This window comes from Cervus canadensis, chromosome 8, assembly GCF_019320065.1.
Source record: "Cervus canadensis isolate Bull #8, Minnesota chromosome 8, ASM1932006v1, whole genome shotgun sequence".
Classification (NCBI taxonomy): domain Eukaryota; kingdom Metazoa; phylum Chordata; class Mammalia; order Artiodactyla; family Cervidae; genus Cervus; species Cervus canadensis.
The window spans coordinates 48,060,603-48,084,533 of record NC_057393.1 but is presented as its reverse complement, the minus strand read 5'-3'; the positions used below and the strand labels follow the sequence as shown (position 1 = coordinate 48,084,533).

The following is a 23,931-nucleotide window of genomic DNA, read 5'->3' as shown; positions in this document are numbered from 1 at the left end:
CACTGTATTGGCAAGGTTAATTGTGTAAAATACAATAGTATCTTAATTAAACAGAAGAATTCACCATTAATGGAAGAAAACGCATGATAAGGGAAGCATCCAAAGACTGGCAATCAAAAGGTTGGGTAATTTTACTGCTTTAGAATACATCAATACACTTTGATTATCAAACTATTTCATTTTTTAAAACTGCAGTGTTTTAATGTACTTCTAATAACAACCCAATCTAAGGAGCCATGGAGACTTATGAAAAAGACCTACCCACTAAGATGCATTTCTAGTGTAGGGGTGAATTAATACTTCTGTAAGAAGGAACCGAATCACCTAAGCATCAACAAATAGCCATTTTCCTTTACACAGTAACTCATAATTTGATGACTAATTTCTCTTTAGTTCGAAATTGGGCAGGAAAGGAACTACATCAGACCCAAAAACAATGATTTCACAAGCCGCAGTCATTCAGCTCATGGATTTGTGATAATCTGTAGAAAATTTGCTTGACTAGTGCTTGATTCCTTCACATCTGTAGAGGGGTTCGATACGATCACTTTAAAAAAAAAATCAACTTTATGCTGCATACAGGCAAAGAGATCACAGACTGTTGGGAGGCTGTAATGGTCTAGGGGAAAGTTGTGTTCCTCCTGTAGGGGTGAATTAAGCAATACTTCCTTGGCCTTCTTTCAGAGTAGCCACTTGTCTTCTCCTGAGGATAATGGGCTAAAATTTCCTGTCATCTTTCCTGGCAAGACCCAGTCAGCTGTGTTAAAGGGACACCAGGCAGTGGCCAAGGGGCTTGTAAGCTTTTGTTTGCCATCCCTGTCCTCTATAAGAGGCACTTCCTTGTTGGGACATCCTTCTTTGTGTGAGGGGGTCATGAGCCACTCTGACAAGGGACTGTTCCTGATGACTTGGAAGGAATCAGCAATTCTAGAAGCCATTGCTTTTGGTGCCTTAGTTTGTTCTGCTGCCTCTCTTCTAGATGGGGAGAGCCACATGTTCAGGGAATCTTTATGTTTCTCAGGTTCAGGTTTTGGTTCCACAGGCATACCATTTTTATCCTTTCCTTCTTTCTTCAGAAGCCATTTACACAGAGCTTCCTTCTCACAATTTTCATCACACATGCACTCTGCAAAACTTGTATAGGGCTCATTGGCTTTGCAGACCACTTCCACTTTATATGGGTCTTGGTGGTTCTGGACAAGTGAATCCTCAGTAGTCAGGCTGGGAGTGGACAAGGGTTTCTTGGCCTCCATGTGGTCGTTCAGGCATTTCAGATTGCCCAGGTTCTCAATCTCCACACCTTTGGGCTGGTTACCCTGACAATTGGTACAGGAATCAGACTTGACAAGCCAATCATTCACATTGTAGGACTCCGGGAACACCTGGAACAAGAGCTTAAACTTCTCACTGGAGGTTTCACAGCTGCTGTTTCCAGGCTTCTCAAGCTTATGGGATTCCTAGGGGAGTTACCAACCAACCAGAAAGATCCATCTCATCTTGATCAAGAGGCTCTAGATAGCTAACCTTTTCAATTTCAGTGGAGTAAGAACTGGTAGTGGTATAGCTGTTAAGACTTTTTGATAACTTGGTTTTTCAGAAACTTCTTGTTGCTGACTCTTGTGGAGTCAGTTTTCCAAACCCTTTAGGTTGCCCCAGACATTATTCAAGAAACTGCAGGCTCTAGCAGATGTCTGACTGTTCTCCAAGGTCTGCTTTTGGTTGAGCCAGTCCTGAAGATTGGTGCTAGGTAGGTAAGGAGCCTGGTGACCAATGGCAGGTTTGCTTCCAAGGAGCCATTCACTGAGAGGGAGAGCTGTGGTGCTGGATGCTGACTTCTGCTCTGGCAATGGGATATAGCCTCTCTTCTCTAAGAAGGACCCAATATTTGATGAACTAGCATGAGCCATCAGGTGCTCAGGAATTTGAATGGTCTTGAGAGACCCAAACGTGGTGATTGCCTGGCATGGGGAAGTTATATCGGCTTCAGAGTAGGGCACTTGAATCTTTAGGTTTGAGGGTCAGACTGCCCAGCCTGTCCAGGCATGTTGAGACTTGATTGGCTAGGTCTTTGTTTTGGGTGTGCTCCAGTTGATGAATAAGACAATTGAACTGGCCCAGTAACCAGTAGAGCTATTGGGTCTGCTGCTGGAGCATCTTCTCTTTAAGCTGATAGATGAGATCTACTTGTTCATACAACCACACCTCACAGCTTCGAAGGCATTCCAGGTGGTGACTTATTCAGCAGTGAATCTGGGCTTTGACCTCTTGCAGGTTATCTTTAATTTGCTGCTCAGCTGGGAGAACTCCAATTGCAAGCTCCAAGTCCTTCCATGCATCACAGCACCTCAAAAGGGGTTTTCTGTTAGTGGAGCAGCCACTCTGGTCCTGTGAGTGCTGGTCCTCTGGTCCTCTCTGGCTGTTCTCTGGTCCAGAGAGCAGCTACTCTGGTCTTCTTCACCTTGTTCCTCCTCTCAAGCTAGGCCCCCATGAGTGAGCTGCCCAGCAAGCAGGACGCTGCTTTATCCAGGCCCGGGTAAAAAAAGTCCCAGGGCTCACAGAGAGCGCCCTGCCCCACCAGCACATCTGGCAGTACCCTAGGGTTTTCTGTGTAGAGAATCATATCATCTAAAACAGTGAGAGTTTTGCATTTTTCTTTTCCAATCTGAATTCCTTTTAATTCTTCTCTTATTGCTATGGCTAGCACTTCCAAACTATGCTGAATAGTAGTGCTGAAAGTGGGCACGCTTGTCTTGTCCCTGATTTTGGACGAAATATTTTCAATTTTTTTCCATTGAGGATAATGTTTGCTGGGGGTTTGTCATATATCAGTTCAGTTCAGTTGCTCAGTCATTTCTGATGCTTTGCAACCCCATGGACTACAAAATGTCAGGCCTCCCTGTCCATCACCATCTCCTGGAGTTTACCCAGACTCATGTCCATTGAGTTGGTGATGCCATCCAACCATCTCATCCTCTTGTCATCCCCTTCTCCTCCTACCTTCAATCTTTCCCAGCAACAGTGTCTTTTAAGATGAGTCATTTCTTTACATCAGGTGGCCAAAGTATTGGAGTTTCAGCTTTAACATCAGTCCTTGCAGTGAATATTCAGGACAGATTTCCTATAGGATGGACTGATTGGATCTCCTTGCCATCCAAGGGACTCTCAAGAGTCTTCTCCAACACCACAGTTCAAAAGCATCAATTCTTCAGCACTCAGCTTTCTTTATAGTCCAACTCTCACATACATACATGACTACTGGAAAAGCCATAGCCTTGACTAGATGGACCTTTGTTGGCAAAATAATGTCTCTGTTTTTAATATGCTGTCTAGTTTGGTCATAACTTTCCTTCCAAGGAGCAAGAGTCTTTTAATTTCATGGCTGCAGTCACCATCTGCAGTGATTTTGGAGCCCCAAAATTAAAGTCTGTCACTGTTTCCACAGTTTCCCCATCTATTTGCCATGAGGTGATGGGACCAGATGTCATGATCTTAGTTTTCTGAATGTTGAGCTTTAAGCCAACTTTTTCACTCTCTTCTTTCACTTTCATCAAGAGGCTCTTTAGTTCTTCTTCACTTTCTGCCATAAGGGTGGTGCCATCTGCATATCTGAGGTTATTGGTGTTTCTCCTGGCCATCTTTATTCCATCTTGTGCTTCATCCAGCCCAGGTTTTGCATGATGTACTGTGCATATAAGTTGAATAAGCAGGGTGACAATATACAGCCTTGACATACCCCTTTTCCTATTTGGAGCCAGTCTGTTGTTCCATGTCCAGTTCTAACTGTAGCTTCCTGACCTGCATACAGGTTTCTAAAAAGGCAGGTCAGGTGGTCTGGTATTCCCATCTCTTTCGGAATTTTCCACAGTTGATTGTGATCCACAGAGTCTCGAAGGCTTTGGCATAGTCAATAAAGCAGAAGTAGATGTTTTTCTGGAACTCTCTTGCTTTTTTGATGATCCAGAAGATGTTAGCAATTTGATCTGTGGTTCCTCTGCCTTTTCTAAAAGCAGATTGAACATCTGGAAGTTCACAGTTCATGTATTGTTGAAGCCTGGCTTGGAGAATTTTGAGTGTTACTTTAATGTGTGAGATGAGTGCAATTGTGTGGTAGTTTGAGCATTCTTTGGCATTGCCTGTGTTTGGGATTGGAATGAAAACTCACCTTTTCTAGTCCTGTGGCCACTGCTGAGTTTTCCAAATTTGCTGGCGTATTGAGTTCAACACTGTAACAGCATCATCTTTTAGGATTTGAAATAGCTCAACTGGAATTCCATCACCTCGACTAGCTTTGTTCATAGTGATGCTTCCTAACGCCCACTTGACTTCACATTCCAGGATGTCTGGCTCTAGGTGAGTGATTGCACCATCATGATTATCTGGGTCGTGAAGATGTTCTTTGTATAGTTCTTCTGCTTCTGTTGGGTCCATACCATTTCTCTCCTTTATTGAGCCCATCTTTGCATGGGTTCCCTTGGTATCTCTCATTTTCTTGAAGAGATCTCTAGTCTTTCCCATTCTGTTTTTTTTTTTGGTCTGTATTTTTGCACTGATCCCTGAGGAAGCCTGTCTTATCTCTCCTTGCTATTCTTTAACACTCTGCATTCAAATGGGTGTATCTTTCCTTTTCTCCTTTGCTTTTCACTTCTCTTCTTTTCACAGCTATTTGTAAGCACTCCTCAGACAGTCATTTTGCTTTTTTTTTGCATTTCTTATTCTTGGGGATGATCTTGATCCCTGCCTCCTGTACAATGTCATGAACCTCCGTCCATAGTTCATCAGGCACTCTGTCTATCAGATCTAGTCCCTCAAATATGTTTCTCACTTCCACTATCTAATTGTAAGGGATTTGATTTAGGTCATACCTGAATGGTCTAGTCATTTTCCCTACTTTCTTCAATTTAAGTCTGAATTTGGCAATAAGGAGTTCATGATCTGAGCCACAGTCAGCTCCCGGTCTTGTTTTTGCTGACTGTATAGAGCTTCTCCATCTTTGACTGCAAAGAATATAATCAATCTGATTTTGGTGTTGACCATCTGGTGATCTCCATGTGTAGAGTCTTCTCTTGCGTTGTTGGAAGAGAGTGTTTCCTATGACCAGTGTGTTCTCTTGGCAAAACTCTATTAGCCTTTGTCCTGGTTCATTCTGTACTCCAAGGACAAATTTGCTTGTTACTCCAGGTGTTTCTTGACTTCCTACTTTTGCATTCCAGTCCCTTATAATGAAAAGGATATCTTTTTTGGGTGTTAGTTCTAAAAGGTGTTGTAGGTCTTCATAGTACTGTTCAACTTCAGCTTCTCCAGCATTGCTGGTCGGGGCATAGACTTGGATTACCGTAATATTGAATGGTTTGCCTTGGAAATGAACAGAGATCATTTTGTTGTTTTTGAGATTGCATCCAAGTACTGTATTTTGGACTCTTGTTGACCATGATGGCTACTCCATTTCTTCTAAAGGATTCTTGCCCACATTAGTAGATATAATGGTCATCTGAGTTAAATTCACCCATTCCAGTCCATTTTAGTTTGCTGATTCCTAAAATGTTGACATTCACTCTTGCCATCTCCTGTTTGACCACTTCCAATTTGCCTTGATTCCTGGGCCTTATATTCCAGGTTCCTACATAACATTGCTCGTTACAGCATCGGACTTTGCTTCCATCACCAGTCACATCCACAACTGGGTGTTGTTTTTGCTTTAGGTCTGTCTCTTCACTCTTTCTGTAGTTATTTCTCCATTGGTCTCCAGTAGGATATTGGGCACCTACTGACCTGGGGAGTTCATCTTTCAGTGTCCTGTCTTTCTGCCTTTTCATACTGTTCATGGGGTTCTCAAGGCAAGAATACTGAAATGGTTTGCCATTCCCTTCTCTAGTGGATCACATTTTGTCAGAACTCTCCATCATGACCCATCTGTCTTGGGTGGCCCTACATGGCATGGTTCATAGTTTCATTGTGTTAGACAATGCCATGGTCCATGTGATTAGATTGGTTAGGTTTCTGTGATTGTGCTTTTCAGTCTGTCTGCCCTCTGATGGAGAAGGATAAGAGACTTTTGGAAGCTTCCTGATGGGAGAGACACAGAGGAGGGAACTGGGTCTTTTTTTGATGAGCGGGGCTATGTTCAGTAAATCTTTAGTCCAATTTTCTGTTGATGAGTGGGACTGTGCCCCCTCCCTGCTATTTACCGTGGGCCAAACTATGGTGGAGGTAATGAAGATAAGGTGACCTCCTTCAAAGATCCCATGCATGTATTGCTACACGCAGTGCCCCCATCCCTGCAGCAGGCCACCACCAACACACACCTCTGCTGGAGACTCCTGGACACTCACAGGCAAGTCTGGGTCAGTCTCTTGTGGGGTCACTGCTCCTTTCTCCTGGGCCCTTGTGCACAACATTCTGTTTGTGCCCTCCAAGAGCCTATTTCCCAGTCCTGTGTATGTTCTGGCAGCTCTTTGGTGGGGTTTATTGTCATATATGGCTTTTTATTATGTTGAGGTATATTCCCTCTATGCCTACTTTCTGGAGAGTTTTTATCATAAATAGATGCTGAATTTCATCAAAGGCTTTCTCTGCAACTATTGAAGTAATCATATGGTTTTTATCATTTTTAAAAACTAGTGGTTTTCAGTTTGTTAATATGGTATATCACATTGATTTATTTGCAAATATTGAAGAATCCTTCCGTTCAGTTGCTCAGCTGTGTCCAACTCTTTGCAACCCCATGGACTGCAGCATGCCAGGCTTCTCTGTCCATCACCAACTCCCAGAGCTTGTTCAAATTCATGTCCATCGAGTCGGTGATGCCATCCAACCATCTCATTCTCTGTAGTCCCCTTCTCCTGCCTTCAATTTTTCCCATCATCAAGGTCTTTTCTAAGAAATCAGTTCTTTGCATCAGGCAGCCAAACTATTGGAGCTTCAGCTTCAGCATCAGTCCTTCCGATCAGTATTCAGGACTGATTTCCTTTAGGATTGACTGGTTTGATCCCCTTGCGGTCTGAGGGACTCTCAAGAGTCTTCTCCGATACCACAATTTAAAAGCATCATTTCTTTGGCACTCAGCTTTCTTTATGGTCTAGCGCTCACATCCGTTCATGACTACTGGAAAAAGCATAGCTTTGACTAGATGGACCTTTGTTGGCAAAGTAATGTTTTTGCTTTTTAATATGCTGTCTAGGTTGGTCATAGCTTTTCTACCAAGGAGCAGGTGTCTTTTAATTTCATGGCTGGAGTCACCATTTGCCATGATTTTGGAGCCAAGAAAATAGTCTGTCACTCATTCCATTTTTTCCCCCATCTATTTGCCATGAAATGATGGAACCAGATGCCATGATTTTCGTTTTTTGAATATTGAATTTTAAACCAGGTTTTTCACTCTCCTCTTTCACCTTCATCAAGAGCCTCTTCAATTCCTCTTTGCTTTCTGCCATTAGGGTGGTGTCATCTGCATATCTGAGGTTATTCGTATTTCTCCTGGAAATCTTGATTCCAGCTTGTGCTTCATCCAGCCTGGCATTTTGCATAATGTACTTTGCATATAAGTTAAATAAGCAGAGTGACAATACACACCCTTACATCCCTGGAATAAAGCCCATTTGGTTATGATATGATCTTTTTAATATGTTGCTGGATTCTGTTTGCTAGAATTTTGTTGAGGATTTTTGCATCTATGTTCATCTGTAATATTGGCCTGTATTTTTCTTTTTTTGTGGCATCTTTGTCTGGTTTTGGTATAAGGGTGATGGAGGCCTCGTAGGAGTTTGGGAGTTATTTTCCCTCTGGAATTTTCTGGAAGAGTTTGAATATAATAAGTTTTAGCTCTTCTCTAAATTTTTGGTGGAATTCACCTATGAAGCCACCTGGTTTTGGGCTTTTGTTTGTGGGAAGATTTTTGATTACAGTTTTGATTTCTGAGCTTGTTATTGGTCTGTTCAAATTTTCTTTTTTTTCCTGGTTCAGTTTTGGAAAAAAACCTTTAGTTTTAAATTGTGCTGTTTTAGAGTGGTGCTTCCTGTTTTCTGCCAAGAAGTTTTTTTTTTATAAAATGCATAGTTGCAGAATTATTTGAATCAAACATCATCACCTTGATTTTTAATTGATAGTGGGATCTATTGTTTTAAAACTTGAGAGATAAAGTGGATGACATAAAAACAGATTTTCATGGGTAAATAAGACTGAGTAAAAGGGAAGACCAGGGGTAAATGAACCATGAATTCATATTGCAGGATTCCTGTCACCTATTATTTTATTTTTCCTTATGTGTGGGTATTTAAGCAAATCTTTTTCCATTGAAGACATCAGGTAAGGCTTGTAAAGGTATGATTTGGGTTTTTTATTATATGGGGCTTATAACAGTTTCTATTTATGTGACTGAACATAGGTAAACATTGAATTAGATGGTGATATTTTCGAAACAAGAAAGCTAAGTTAAACCTAGCTATTCAAGGAACAAATTACTCTTGACTGGATAATCAGTCAGAACAAATGTCAGACTGCAATGAATTGACACAAAATTTGTTATTCTCATATGAACATGTTTTATAGCAGAGTAATTTTTTAATTTTAATGCCTATCTATTTAAAATAGTTGCACATGATTAAATGCCATACAGACAAAACTAGATTGTTCATGTCATATGGCTGAATTAGATATCAATCAAGTTTGGCCATTGTTATTAATGTTAAAATTAAGAAACTGAACATTAGTCACCATATTCAGCAAAATGAAACACAGTATTCTCTCAAACTAGAAGTCACTTCCTATTCAGAGAAAATTCAGCCAAAATCTATTTTTATTTATTGGTATGCTGTTACGATTTTTGGATTGTAATGCCATTTCAGTTTTCGAAACATGAGCAAAGAATATGAATAATATAAAGAGAAGGAAATAACCATTGTGAATGAAAATCTAGGTAAATTATGCTTGTAATCATTGTCTTTCCTTATCCTACTCAGTAGAGTGTCAACTTCCTAAAGACAGAGTCTTGTTCTTCAGTCAGAATCAGTACAGCCCAGAGCAGTAGCTGGCAAGTATAGATGCTCAAAGAAGATTAGATAAATGAAAGTCTGTTTAGAAAACTGATAATTATTCTTCATTTTCCAAAGGTAATAAAGTAGCCTGTATATTGAATTCCTGAATGGTTTCAACCACCAACATATTCTAAACCTAAATGCTATATTTTGTATAGATTAAGAACTCTTATAAAACATCAAAATCTTCTAGTTAAAATAATTATTAATAACTAAGAATTGTTAAAAGTGATTAAAAGTGAGTTTTGACTTACTTGAGGGAAGGCAGAAAATTAAACCTGAACCTTACAAATTGTTAAATCATGATCAATGTGCTCATTTTTATTTCTGAGTGAAAAATATATATTCAAGGCAATATAGTGACTATCTGTGTCTAATATGAATTAATCATCTGCAAACTGGCACCTTCCAGCTTTATTGTTTAGTTTCTAAACCACCAAAAGTATAATTTAATCTTCATTGATGTTTCAATTAAATATATAGATAGCCAGTGGGAATTTGCTATATGTCTCAGGGAACTCAGACAGGGGCTCTGGATCAACCTAGAGGAGTGGGATGGGGAGGGAGATGGGAGGGAAGCTTTAGAGTGTGGGGATACATGTATACCTATGGCTGATTCATGTTGAGGTTTGACAGAAAACAGCAAAACTGTGCAAAACAATTATCCCTCAATTAAAAAATAAATTAATTAAAAAGAACAAAAAATTTTAATGAGTCAGAAATTATTACTGTCAGATTTATAATTAAAGTGTCTAAAAACACGTCTTTAATGTTTACTTCTAGTGAGCATTAGCTAGTGAATGAACTTAGGTCTGATGTATTTGTTCATTACTTTAAACTTCATGGAATAATATTCTGTACCTGGTCCTGAGTGAGTGTATATAAATGTATATAAAATAATGCCAGTTAATGAGATGGGCAATGCTAAGTTTTAAAAATTTGCATTGGTTATATATAAACTTTTTTTTTTTTTTTGGTTATAAACTTTTAAATTGGCTTTCTATATAGAATCCGAGATAGGCTTGATATGGGCACAACACTGTAGTTTAAAAAAAGAAAACCCAAACAAAAAACCCTCTGGTTATCAGCTGGCAATATTTCTCCAAGGGCATAGCTAGAGCTGTCATGTAATGAGGGCTGGGAAGGTATAGACAGTCTGGAAATAAACTGGGAGGGAAAGATGTGGGGACCTTGAGTTTGGGTTCATCAAGAAGCAGTGAGAAACCAGATGACCACGTCTGAATGATTTAGGAAAAAGATCTGCTGACTGTCATCCTTGGCAGTCACTATGTGGATGACAATTTATTTCTCTGTGTTAATCAGTGTTCTGCAGGATTGTTGCAGGGCCAGAGCTCACAGTCTGCTTTGATGGGTCATTGCAAACTTTATATTCCCTAAACCCCATGTTCATTAGTGCTCCTGTTTGGAATCAGAATTTGCCAGATTATTCCTTGTGTGAAAAGATGGGGCCATATTTGTTAAAACAATGTACACAGATTCATGAGAGCATTTATTGCCAGATGGTAGAGCTGTGACAGAAGGGCAGGTGCTTCCGTGCATAGAAAAGGAACTCCAGTGAAATCTCCTCGGAATTTTCTTCATGTTCACAGGATTAACTGAGACAACAGCAAGCTCATATACTGCTTTGTGGGGACTGATGGAAGAGCGAACAGATGCTCACATTCAAAGCTATCTGGCATAAGTTCTGACTCTGGGAGTCGGGACAGGCCAAGAAAGAAAGAGCCAGTGTTGTGCAAGCCACAGAGAGTATTCTGGTTTTCCTTCTAACAGTCCCAGGAGGAATATGTATTATTTGTATTTTTGTTTTTATATGTTTAGAATTGATTTATTGTCTCACATTTCTCTATCAGTGGACACATTTTGGCAACAATGGTGGCAGTGATGGGAGGTTGGAAGCGTCACATTTTTCTAAGGCAATTTAAATGCATTATCTCTCTTAATCTGCAGAAATGTATTTTTTTTGAGAAGATATTAATTTAAAATTTAATAGGTGAGCAAAATGAAGCCTGGAGAGGTAACACAAATTGCTGAAGTCAGAAGGTGATATAGGAATCAGGAAATCATTAATGGTCACAAACCAAACACTCCTCAGTACCACTAAGGAGTAATTCTACTTGGTTTCACTCTGGAATCTGAGCTCTGACCTTATGTGGTCAGAAAGGTTATAAAGTTCTGATTTGATATTTAGTTTTAGAGAATAACTGAGAACATTGGCTTGAGGGCCAGATGATTGTGTGTTAACATTTTTGCTTTTAGATTTTAGCTCTCTGACCTTGGGCAAATTGCTTAATCTTTTTAAGCCTCAGTTTCCTCATCTGTAAAGTACTTACCTATAGTATTGTTGTAAACATGAAAGAGTAGTGGATTAAGTGTTGATATACAAGATATACAAAGAGTGAGGCCGGTTGGCAGCTTCTGCTGTTCCAGTCTGTGTCTCTGAAAGATCACTGCAATGCCTCAGAAATATGGCACATTAATTTGGATGGGGAAACAATGGAAACAGCAAGAGACTATTTTTTTGGGATCCAAAATCACTGCAGGTGGTGACTGAAGCCATGAAATTAAAAGACACTTGCTCCTTGGAAGAAGCTGTGACAAACCTAGACAGCATATTAAAAAGCAGAGACATTACTTTGCCAACAAAGGTTCGTCTAGTTAAATCTTTGGTTTTTCCAGTAGTCATGGATGGATGTGAGAGTTAGACTATGAAGAAAGCTGAGTGCCAAAGAATTGATGCTTTTGAACTGTGAGCTCTGGGAGTTGGTGATGGACAGGGAGGCCTGGCGTGCTGTGATGCATGGGGTTGCAAAGAGTCAGACACGACTGAGAGACTGAACTGAACTGTTGGAGAAAACTCTTGAGTCTCTTGGACTGCAAGGAGATCCAACCAGTCCATCCTAAAGGAAATCAGTCTTGAATATTCACTGCAAGGACTGATGTTGAAGCTGAAACTCCAATACTTTGGCTCCCTGATGTGAAGAAACGACTCACTGGAAAAGACCCTGATGCTGGGAAAGATTGAAGGTGGGAGGAGAAGGGGTGACAGAGGATGAGATGGTTGGATGGCATCACTGACTCAATGGACATGAGTTTGAGCAAGCTCCAGGAGTTGGTGATGGACAGGGAAGCCTGGCGTGCTGCGGTCTATGGGGTTGCAAAGAGTCGGATGCGACTGAGCGACTTCACTTTCACTTTTCACTTTCATGCATCGGAGAAGGAAATGGCAGCCCATTCCAGTATTCTTGCGTAGAGAATCCCAGGGACAGTGGAGCCTGGTGGACTGCCATCTATGGGGTCACGCAGAGTCGAACACTACTGAAGTGACTTAACAACAGTAGCAGCTATTGTTTAACTACCCACATGCAAGGAAATTCAAATGGCTGCCTAAAAACAAACCATTAACTCAGTTTAATGATGAGCACTCAGCCCTACCCTCCCTCTGCAATGGAAAGGGGCTGGGAGGGAATGGGTGTATAATAGTTGCATGTTTAGTTTTATATAAAACTGCCTGACTGCTTTCCAGAGTGGCTGTGCCATTTTACCTTCCTGTCAGCAATGTGTGAGTGATTCAGCTTCCCCATGCCACCATTTGGTGTTGTCACTGTTTAAGTTTTGGCTATTCTGATAATGTAGTGATAACTCTGAGATTTTAATTTGCATTTTTCTAATGACAGAAGATGTTGAACGTATTTGTATGAAATTATTTGCTATCCATATATCCATTTTGCTGAGATACCTGCTCATATCCTTTGCCCAGTTTTTAATTGGGTTTTTTATGTGTGTGGTTGAATTTTTTTGTTTTGTGTATAAACACTCTGGATGGAAGTCCTTTGTTGGATAAATGGCTTACAAATACTTTTTATTAGTCTGTGCCTTTTAATTCTCTTCACAGGGTCTCTGCAGAGCAAACATTTTAAATTTTGATGAGGTGAAATTCATCATTTTCCTTTTATGGATCCTATGTATGTTGTCAAGATGAACTCTTTTTTTTTTTCCATTTATTTTTATTAGTTGGAGGCTAATTACTTTACAATATTGTAGTGGTTTTTGCTATACATTGACATGAATCAGCCATGGATTTACATGTGTTCCCCATCCTGAACCCCCCTCCCACCTCACTCCCCATCCCATCCCTCTGGGTCATCCCAGTGCACCAGCCCCGAGCACTTGTCTCATACATCCAACCTGGACTGGCGATCTGTTTCACACTTGATAATATACAAGTTTCGATGCTGTTCTCTCAGATCATCCCACCCTCGCCTTCTCCTATAGAGTCCAAAAGTCTGTTCTATACACCTGTGTCTCTTTTTCTGTCTTGCATATAGGGTTATTGTTACCATTTGTCTAAGTTCCATATATATGCGTTAGTATACTGTATTGGTGTTTATCTTTCTGGCTTCCTTCACTCTGTATAATGGGCTCCAGTTTCATCCATCTCATTAGAACTGATTCAAATGCATTCTTTTTAATGGCTGAGTAATATAAGCAACAGTTAGAACTGGACATGGAACAACAGACTGGTTCCAAACAGGAAAAGGAGTACGTCAAGGCTGTATATTGTCAGGCTGCTTATTTAACTTATATGCAGAGTACATCATGAGAAACGCTGGTCTGGAAGAAGCACAAGCTGGAATCAAGATTGCCAGGAGAAATATCAATAACCTCAGATATGCAGATGAGACCACCCTTATGGCAGAAAGTGAAGACTAACTAAAGAGCCTCTTGATGAAAGTGAAAGAGGAGAGTGAAAAAGTTGGTTTAAAGCTTAACATTCAGAAAACTAAGATCATGGTATCTGGTCCCATCACCTCATGGCAAATAGATGGGGAGACAGTGGAAACAGTGTCAGACTTTATTTTTTTGGACTCCAAAATCCCTGCAGATGGTGACCGCAGCCATGAAATTAAAAGACACTTACTCCTTGGAAGGAAAGTTATGACCAACCTAGATAGCATATTAAAAAGCAGAGACATTACTTTGCCAGCAAAGGTCCATCTGGTCAAGGCTATGGTTTTTCCAGTGGTCATGTATGGATGTGGAAGAGTGGACTATAAAGAAAGCTGACGTGCCCGAAAAATTGATGCTTTTGAACTGTGGTGTTGGAGAAGACTCTTGAGAGTCCCTTGGACTGCAAGGAGATCCAACCAGTCCATCTAAAGGAGATCAGTCCTGGGTGTTCATTGGAAGGACTGATGTTGAAGCTGAAACTCCAATACTTTGGCCACCTGATGCGAAGAGCTGACTCATTTGAAAAGACCCTGATGCTGGGAAAGATTGAGGGCAGGAGGAGAAGGGGACGACAGAGATGAGATGGTTGGATGGCATCACCAACTCAATGGCATTGAGTTTGAGCAAACTCCAGGAGTTGTATATGGACAGGGAGGCCTGGTGTGCTGCAATTCATGGGGTCGCAAAGAGTTGGCACATGACTGAGCACCTAACTGAACTGATATCTTTGTGTATATGACCAGCTTCCTATCCATTCGTCTGCTGATGGGGCAATACTGGTTGCTTCCATGTCCTGGCTATTATAAATCAGTGCTGTGATGAACATTGGGGTGCACGTGTCTCTTTCAGATCTGGTTTTCTCAGTGTGTATGCCCAGAAGTGGGATTGCTGGGTCATATGGCAGTTCTATTTCCAGTTTTTTAAGGAATCTCCACACTGTTTTCCATAGTGGCTGTACTAGTTTGCATTCCCACCAACAGTGTAAGAGGGTTCCCTTTTCTCCACACCCTCTCCAGCATTTATTGCTTGTAGACTTTTGGATAGCAGCCATCCTGACTGGTGTGTAATGGTACCTCATTGAGGTTTTGATTTGCATTTCTCTGATAATGAGTGATGTTGAGCATCTTTTCATGTGTTTGTTAGCCATCTGTATGTCTTCTTTGGAGAAATGTCTGTTTAGATCTTTGGCCCATGTTTTGATTGGGTCATTTATTTTTCTGGAATTGAGCTGCAGGAGTTGCTTGTATATTTTTGAGATTAATCCTTTGTCTGTTGCTTTATTTGCTATTATTTTCTCCCATTCTGAGGGCTGTCTTTTCACCTTGCTTATAGTTTCCTTTGTTGTGCAAAAGCTTTTAAGTTTCATTAGGTCCCATTTGTTTATTTTTGCTTTTATTTCCAATATTCTGGGAGGTGGGTCATAGAGGATCCTGCTGTGATTTATGTCAGAGAGTGTTTTGCCTATGTTCTCCTCTAGGAGTTTTATAGTTTCTGGTCTTACATTTAGATCTTTAATCCATTTTGAGTTTATTTTTGTGTATGGTGTTAGAAAGTGTTCTAGTTTCATTCTTTTACAAGTGGTTGACCAGAAGATGAACTCTTTACCTTTCTCTAGGCCCCCAAATTTTCCGTTTCAGTTTTACCCAAATGTTCCGCTGTTTTCTGTTTTACATCTAAGTCCATAATCCATTTTGAGTTAATTTTTATATGAGGTATGAGAGTCAGGCTGTGATTTATTTAATTCATTTATGCCTCTGGAAGTCTGATTTCTCCAGCACCAGTTTTTGAATAGGTTACCCTCTTTCTGTTGCTCTTTTTTCAAAGAGCCATTAAGCATATTTGTGTGGGTCTGTTTCTGGGTTCTGTATTCTGTTCTTTTGACCTATGTGTCTCTGCTGATGCCACACATTCTTGGTTACTGTCGCTATATAGCAAAACTTAATATTAGTTAGAGTGTTACCTCCTACTCTTTTTTCCCTTCAAGATTGTTTTAGCTAAGGCTAGCTCATTTCCATTTAAATTTTAAAACTTACTCATCTAGATTATTTGGCAAATGAATTTTGATGAAATTGCATTAAAGCTGAGCAGTTTGGAGAGAATTGGCAACTTTATATTGAGTTATGGACCTAATATATCTCACTGTTTATTTTGGTCTACTTTGATATTTTTTCATCAGCTTTTTGTGTACTATACATGTTTTGTTTGGTTTAAACATAAGCATTTTATTTTTTGGGGTCAATAGAAAGTGAAAGTTGCTCAGTCATGTCCTACTCTTTGCGACCCCATGGACTATACAGGCCATGGGATTCTCCAGGCCAGAATACTAGAGTGGGTAGCCTTTCCCTTTTCCAGGGGATTTTCCCAACCCAGGGATCGAACCCAGGTCTCCCTCATTGCAGGCGGGTTCTTTACCTCTGAGCCACCAGGGAAGCCCAGGAATACTGAAGTGGGTAGCCTATCCCTTCTCCAGTGGATCTTTCCAACCCAGGGATTGAATCGGGGTCTCCTGCATTGCAGGTGGATTCTTTCCCAGCCGAGCTACCAGGGAAGACTATTTTGGATCAATAGTAGATGGTTCAGTTCAGTTCAGTTGCTCAGTCATGTCCGACTCTTTGCAACCCCATGGACTGCAGCATAGTAGATGGTATTGTGTTCTTAATTTTCAGTTTCCACATGTTCATTTTTAATATATAGAAAAGCAATTGATTTTATTTTTGAAATTTTTATTGGAGTATAGTTGATTTACAATGTTGTGTTATTTTCAGATATATAGCAAAGTGAATCAGATACACATATATGTATATCCACTTTTTAAAGACTTTTTCTCCTGTATTGAGGAGAAAATATATTTTCTACTATATTTCTCAATATAAAGTATTGAGTAGAGTTCCCTCTATTTACAGTAGGTTCTATTAGTTATCTCTTTTATACATAGTAGGGTGTATATGTCAATCCCAGTCTCCCAGTGATCCCTCCTCTCCTTATCCTCTGGTAATCATAGGTTCGTTTTCTACATCTGTGACTCTACTTCTGTTTTGCAAATAAGTTCATTTGTGCCCTTTTTTGAATTCCACATACAAGTGATATGATATTTGTCTTTCTGTGTCTAACTTAGCAATTCATTCTTTTTTGTGTGTATGTTTCTTGTATCTTCAACTTGCTGAACTCACTTATTAGTCCTAGAGGTCTTTTTGTAGATTACTTGAGATTGTCTGCATAGACAATCATGTTGTCTGCAAATACAGTTGCATTTCTTCTTTCCAATGTGTCTTTTATTTCTTGCTTCATTGCACTGGCTAAAATTTCTAATACCATGTTGAAAAGAGTGATGATGTATGCATTTGTTACTGTGAGAAAACCAGTTTCTTTGTGTAGCAAAAAAATAATAGTGAACAAGACCCAAGTTATTAGCTTAGCTATCATCATCCTTATGTATTTCTTGTCTGTAATTTTATTTTTTATTGTAATTAAAAAATTAAAAAAATTTTTGGCTGCTCCAGACAGCATGTGGAATCCTAGTTCCATGATGAAGCATCGAACCCATGCCCCCTGCATTGTAAGCATGGAGTCTTAACCACCAAACTAGAAGCAAAGTCCCTTGTTTCTGTGATTTTAAAAATGACTAATAATTTAAAAGGTATTTTATCATCAAGTTGTTGTTACATCATGTTTTGGACAGCACGAATCCCTGCTTACTTTGTTTTGGACTCATTCATAGTAGGTTATTTGTATGTTTTAATAATACTGTATTATGAACTCATTTTTAAGTTCCCAAAATGTTCTCCCCTTGAAGAGAGTAAATATGGCAAGTTTTAGGGAAACAGTTTTCTGGAATGGTTTTGAATTTGCTTTTTTCAGGTGCTGTAGATGTGTTTCTTTCTTTTCCCCATTTTCAAAATAACTTTGTGACTTGATATTTTTTTGGTACCTCTTGTGCATAGTAAAATCGAACTCCAAATCAGTGGAATGCAGTTCTCACAGGAGAATTGTTTTTTCCTTTCATATCTAAGACAGACCCAACCTGTCTTAGTCTGGGTTTCTCCTGAAGGAGACCCCAAGGTAAGGATTCAAATGCAAGTAGTTTATTTGGGCCGTTATCCCAGATAACAGCAGTAGGAGAAGTGCCAAAGTGAGACAAAGAGGGAAAGAAAACCAACAAAGATTGATTGACAATTGTAAATGAGACAATACTTTTGTTTTCAGTTCCCACATTCTCACTTTTAGCATGTAGGATGAGGATACCACTGTGGGTAACTAGAGAACAATTCTGAGAGAGATAATGTAGCACCTACTTCAGACTTACCTCCACAAAGGAGGGAAAATGGTGAGATGTTTATATTCCCACATATCGGCTGTCATTGGTTAGAAGACTTCTGAGAGACATTCTCTCCAGCAGTTCATTTGCCTTGTCTATATACACAAAGCCAAAAAACCCCACAAAATTTCCTCAGGTGATTACCTTTTATTGGATACTTAGGTACTTGCTGTCCACATTGAGAGACAAGGACAGGGTGCTGAAGACCTCTATCAAAACTCTTCTGTCATTTCCCTGGCTGAGTGAGCTGATTAAATGGAGACTTTGCACTGGACTCACAGCCCTTTCAGGGTCCAGCTATCTACAGAGTGCTGAGTTCTAGTCCCTTCCTCATGTAGACCTGTGGCCTGTTCTGTTCTGTGGGGATGTTAAACCCTAAACCTCCAGCCATTGCCAGCTCCAATATTTCCCCTGGGTGCTTCACTGCTGGCAAATGTGTGCGCTGCCGTGGTTTTCAGCATTCTCCTTGCTTTTAGCACTTCTTGTTTTTTGCTGACAGGTTCATCATTTTGCTGGAATTTGAGGACATCTGACTCTTTTAAATAGCTATATAGTATAATAAGCGATGAACTCACACTTATTCAAACTATTTACTTGGCTGTGGACATTTATTTTTTTGTTTCTAGGTTTTTGTTATTTGTTTGTTTGTTTTACACTGTAAACATGTAGCTGATACAAGCTCCCCTTTACATGGATCTTTTGTTGTAGTGCTTTTATGTATGGGATAATGCCCCAGAAGTGATAGAACATTCCAGATATTTTAATAGATTAATTATTTACTGCATTCCAGGAAAGCTACAATGATTTATATTTCTACCAGCAATGCATTCTGCTGGTAAGATTGATCAGTCTTATAAACATCGATCAGAAATTAAAATCTTTTCCTTGGAATGTTAATACTTTAATTCCCTAGCTCCTCAAAGAAAATAATTTTTCCCTTCACTTAAACAGAAAAACTGTATAATAACAATAAAACCAAACCACAAGGATTGAACAATAAATCTGCAATCTTTGTGGCTGGCAAACCCTGAAAGTTGAGACTATATGAACTATCATTTATACCTGGACCAGAGAAAAAGAAATAATAAATCCTCACTTCCAAGTAAAACTAACTCCATCTAAGGAAAATTATTACTTCTTAGCTCCTTGGATAATGAGGGGTCATTCAGGTGCTTGATGTGAGTCCTTAGGGGGCTATAACCTGGGATAATGGCTGCCTGGAGACATCAGTATAGTAATTAGAACATGGTCATGAAATCAGATGAAATAACTACTTCCTTGGAATTTAAAAAACATTGCCTTTTAAAATGTGTAGTCTCAAAGTTATCTTGGGGATGCTTGAATTCAAAGGTTTCTGGCTCTGTTTACTAGACAGGCTTCTCTAAAGTCAACTTGGTTTATCTCTGTTAAAATGAGTGTCTTATTTCTGACACATTCCAGCTGATAAAGGTCTCCCAAGCTCTGCGTGGCCCTGGCTTATGCATTAGCAATATTTCTATGTGAACTGAGAAACTTCTAGAAGAAAAAGATCAACACTGAATGCAATACTATTTCATTCCATTAAAATACAATTCTCATAAAATTAATTCTACCTATAAAGATGAAAACACTGAAATTTTTTTTTTTAATTTATTTTCAGAGCACGGGCTTTAAGCATGCAGGCTTCAGTAGCTGTGGCACATAGGCTTGGTTACTCTGTAGTATGTGAATTCTTCCCACACCAGGGATTGAACCCATGTCCCCTGCATTGGCAGGTGGATTCTTATCCACTTTGTGACCAGGGAAGTCCTGATTGAAATTTAACTACTATGTTATCACTATTCAAATCTCAAATTCAGAATTTATAATTTTAAAATCAGTAGTTACACTGAGATTTATTTTTGTATTATTTTGGGTAAAATCTCAACAATATAAAGACTATAAAGGAAGAATTAAAAACTACCGGATAGTAATTTTTAAGCACTACAAGTACAATATTTAATATAACTTATGCCCCAGTGAAAAACACTAACATAATTGTATATCTTTTTCTACATAATACTTGGTAAGTCTTTTTCTAGTTTTTGTGAGCACATGAAAGTCTCAGAAAAAGGTTTTTTCAAAATATAAATTCCATTTTATTAGCTGAAAATAACTTCATTAATCAGTTCTACTTATTTCTATTTGTTTACTCATTGTGAAATTGTTAGAAATGAGTTTTGGCTTTCAGAATAATATATTATGTATGTCCAGAAAGTTAAAAATAATTGTCGTCGTCTTTTTTTTTTTTTTTGGTGCAGGGGGGAAAAGGAGTTTTAGTTAGGAGAGGCTATCTTAAGTCTTCAAATGGTGTAACTTCTCTTGAAGAGGCTATGTGATTCACCTGTTTATTTATCTGATTGATTGTGGGAGACAGGTGCTCTGAAGAAAGGTTAATGATGCCTTAAGAATGTATGAGAGACCTTGATTTAATTTCAAAGGGTAGTCTAAGAGTGTTCCCTTGAGGAAACAGTGTTTGAGCCAAGATCTGAAGGACAGTGGGGTATAGAGGTTTGCAGAGAGGGTGGGGCACGTGGGTAGGGCACAGGGGTGAAGTGTGTTACAGGTGAAAGAACGTCATGGGGAAAGAGACCGCTGGGACTGACCTAAGACGGGGGTGGGGAGTAACTGAGAGAAGGTGGCAGGTGTGTGGAGTCCAGAGGCCAAGGGGTAAAGGGGTACAAAGTTAGACCCATGAGCAGTGGCTGAGGCCAAGGCAAGGCAGACTCACTGTCTTCATTGCTTCTGGTGTTAGCATCTTTAAATCACATTCATACCTGTTTTCTTATTTTGTTTTCACTTTACCCCTGTGATGTAGGTGGGCAGAATGCCTACAATTGACAGAGGGAAGGAATCTGAGATTCAGGTGATATTCTGAGGCCTCACTGTCAGTTAATGAAGTTGTTGAAAACAACTGTAGATAATCTGAGTTCTGGTCCCAGAGATTTCCTCCCAGGCCGTAGTGATATAGGTGGCTCAGATGGTGAAGAATCTGCCTGCAATGCAGGAGACCTAGGTTCAGTCCCTGGGTCAGGAGGAGCCCCTGGAGAAGGGAATGGCTACCTACTCCAGTGTTTTTGCCTGGAGAATCCCATGGGCAGAGGAGTGTGATGGATTACAGTCCATGGGATTGCAAAGAGTCGAACACGACTGAGAACTAACACTTTAACTTCCACAGTGAATATTGAATTTGCTTTCAGTGATTATTCCTTCTTTCCTTGTTTAGGATATGATAGTTTATTTTGCATCTAAAACACTTAGCAAATATGTGAAGTTGGAATAGTTTTGAACTGTCAGAGGATTTAAAATTCTGGTCTTTTTTTGGTCTGGTGCTTCTGGCTTAATGTTAAAATCATTAAGAGAGGATATTGTACCATGTTGCATGTTTATATATTCAAAATGCTTTGCGAAATCAGTTTTTATAGTACTCCATTTAAAGTTGTGATGCTATTTTTAATACAATTGTTAAAACTCATCAATGTAAATATCAGGAACTTTGTTTCTTATATTCTTTATGGCAGAATCATTTCCTTTATATTGATTTATGCAAATATATCAGTGACATTGTCTTCGATGTGTACTGCAAATTTGTAGAAATGCAAAATGTTTTCAAGAACTCATAGAAAAACATCAGAAAACAGTCTACAAAAGGATTCAACAAAACCAATTTGTGTTGATCCTGTAATCTCATTTTGCAGATAAAACTTTCTACGAATCTAGTTCCCTGAAATAATTTCATATTAGATTGTCAATTCCACCTTAACATAGGCATTATTTTTTGTTGTTGTTCATTTGCTAAGTCATGTCTGACTCTTTGGGACCCCATGGACTGCAGCAGGCCAGGCTTTCCTGTCTTTCACTATCTTCCGGCATTTGCTCCATCTCATGTCCATTGAGTCAGTGATGCTGTCCAACTATCTCATCCTCTGTTGTCCCCTTCTCCTCCTGTAGTCTTTCCCAGCATCGGGGTCTCTTCTAATGAGTTGGCTATTCCCATCCGGTGGCCAAAGTATTGGAATTATCTTTATGTGGCTTGTTTAGAGGAATTTTTTTACTCCCTTAATAGCAACTAGCTATTCTGTTCAACATTGTTGAAAAATTGTGTCTTATTATATAACACAAGTACAATTGTGCCTATATTGAATTTACAATCTCTTTTTCAAAATTTAATTAAATAATTTTTGACCACACCGTCTTCATTGCTGAGCGCAGGCTTTCTCTCTGCTTACAATGTGTTTCTCTGTGTTTACAATGAATTTTTTCAGTAACACATTTTGTAAACATTGTATGAAAAAATAATCTGACATATTTTGTTTTATAATGATTTCAAAATCATATCAATTTCTCCTTTATTACAGGTGCTGTATAAATATTTTGTATTCTCTTTTACTTTTGAATTGTACATTTGTTCTACCACTACTGAATGGCCCTTTAATTTGATTTCTTAAACTCTGATATATAGCTCCACCACTTCTCCCAAGTGAACTCTGCCAATATTCTATAAATGTAGCTCTATTGCTCCCAACCTCTTGGAATATCTGTCATTATCTATACTCTAGTTACAAATGAGTCTGTAACAAGCCTTAAGCCCAAGGAAATAAATGACTGTACACCATAAAAAAGGATCTAAGTGGATAAAAGAAAATCCTAACAGGTGAAGACAAGAATGCAGGCCCCTGAATATTTAAAGTTCCTTTGTTCCTTAAGGAAGCTGACAAGGATAGTGGGCTGCAATTGTTTCAGTATTAGCAGAGAAATTTAGGTGATATAAAGATAATTAAAACTTAAAGCAGCTGAAAGGAAAGTTGCAATCACATATCCTTTCGTAGAACTGAAGAAACGTGTTATGGGGAAAAAAGAAAGAAAAGACCAGCGTTAAATGCTGGTTTCTAAAAAGACCAATATGGAACAGTATTTAGTGAATGACCGCAGCCCTCTCCAGGATCTTATTAGTTTAGTTCAGTCGCTCAGTTGTGTCCGACTCTTTGTGACCCCATGAACTGCAGCACGCCAGGCCTCCCTGTCTATCACCGACTCCCGGAGTCCACCCAAACCCATGTCCATCGAGCCGGTGATGCCATCCAACCATCTCATCCTCTGTCATCCCCTTCACCTCCTGCCCTCAATCTTTCCCAGCATCAGCATCTTTTCAAATGAGTCAGCTCTTCGCATCAGGTGGCCAAAGTGTTGGAGTTTCAGCTTCAACATCAGTCCTTCCAATGAACACCCACGACTGATCTCCTTTAGGATGGACTGGTTGGATCTCCTTGCAGTCCAAGGGACTCTCAAGAGCCTTCTCCAACACCACAGTTCAAAAGCATCAATTCTTCGGCTCTCAGCTTTCTTTATAGTCCAACTCTCACATTCACGCATGACCACTAGAAAAACCATAGCCTTGACTAGATGGACCTTTGTTGGCAAAGTAATGTCTCTGCTTTTTAGTATGCTATCTAGGTTGGTCATAACTTTCCTTCCAAGGAGTAAGTGTCTTTTAATTTCATGGCTGCAGTCACCATCTGCAGTGATTTTGGAGCCCAGAAATATAAAGTCAGCCACTGTTTCCATTGCCATGAAGTGATGGGACTGGATGCCATGATCTTAGTTTTCTGAATGTTGAGCTTTAAGCCAACTTTTTCACTCTCCTCTTTCACTTTCATCAAGATGCTCTTTAGTTCTTCTTCACTTTCTGCCATAAGGGTGGTGTTATCTGCAGGGTCTTATAGCATTGCCTATAACCTGAAAAACTTGTATTCAGTATTTGTATTTGTCTAATATTGCATCTCCTTGTTTTATGATGTCATTCTCAAAAGAGATAAGAGA

At 39.4% G+C, this 23,931-nt stretch overlaps 1 pseudogene; it reads right to left on the bottom strand.

Moving 5' to 3' along the window:
- Positions 1-517: 517 nt before the first annotated feature.
- Positions 518-23,931, bottom strand: part of LOC122446795 — a 64,656-nt pseudogene continuing 41,242 nt past the window's right edge.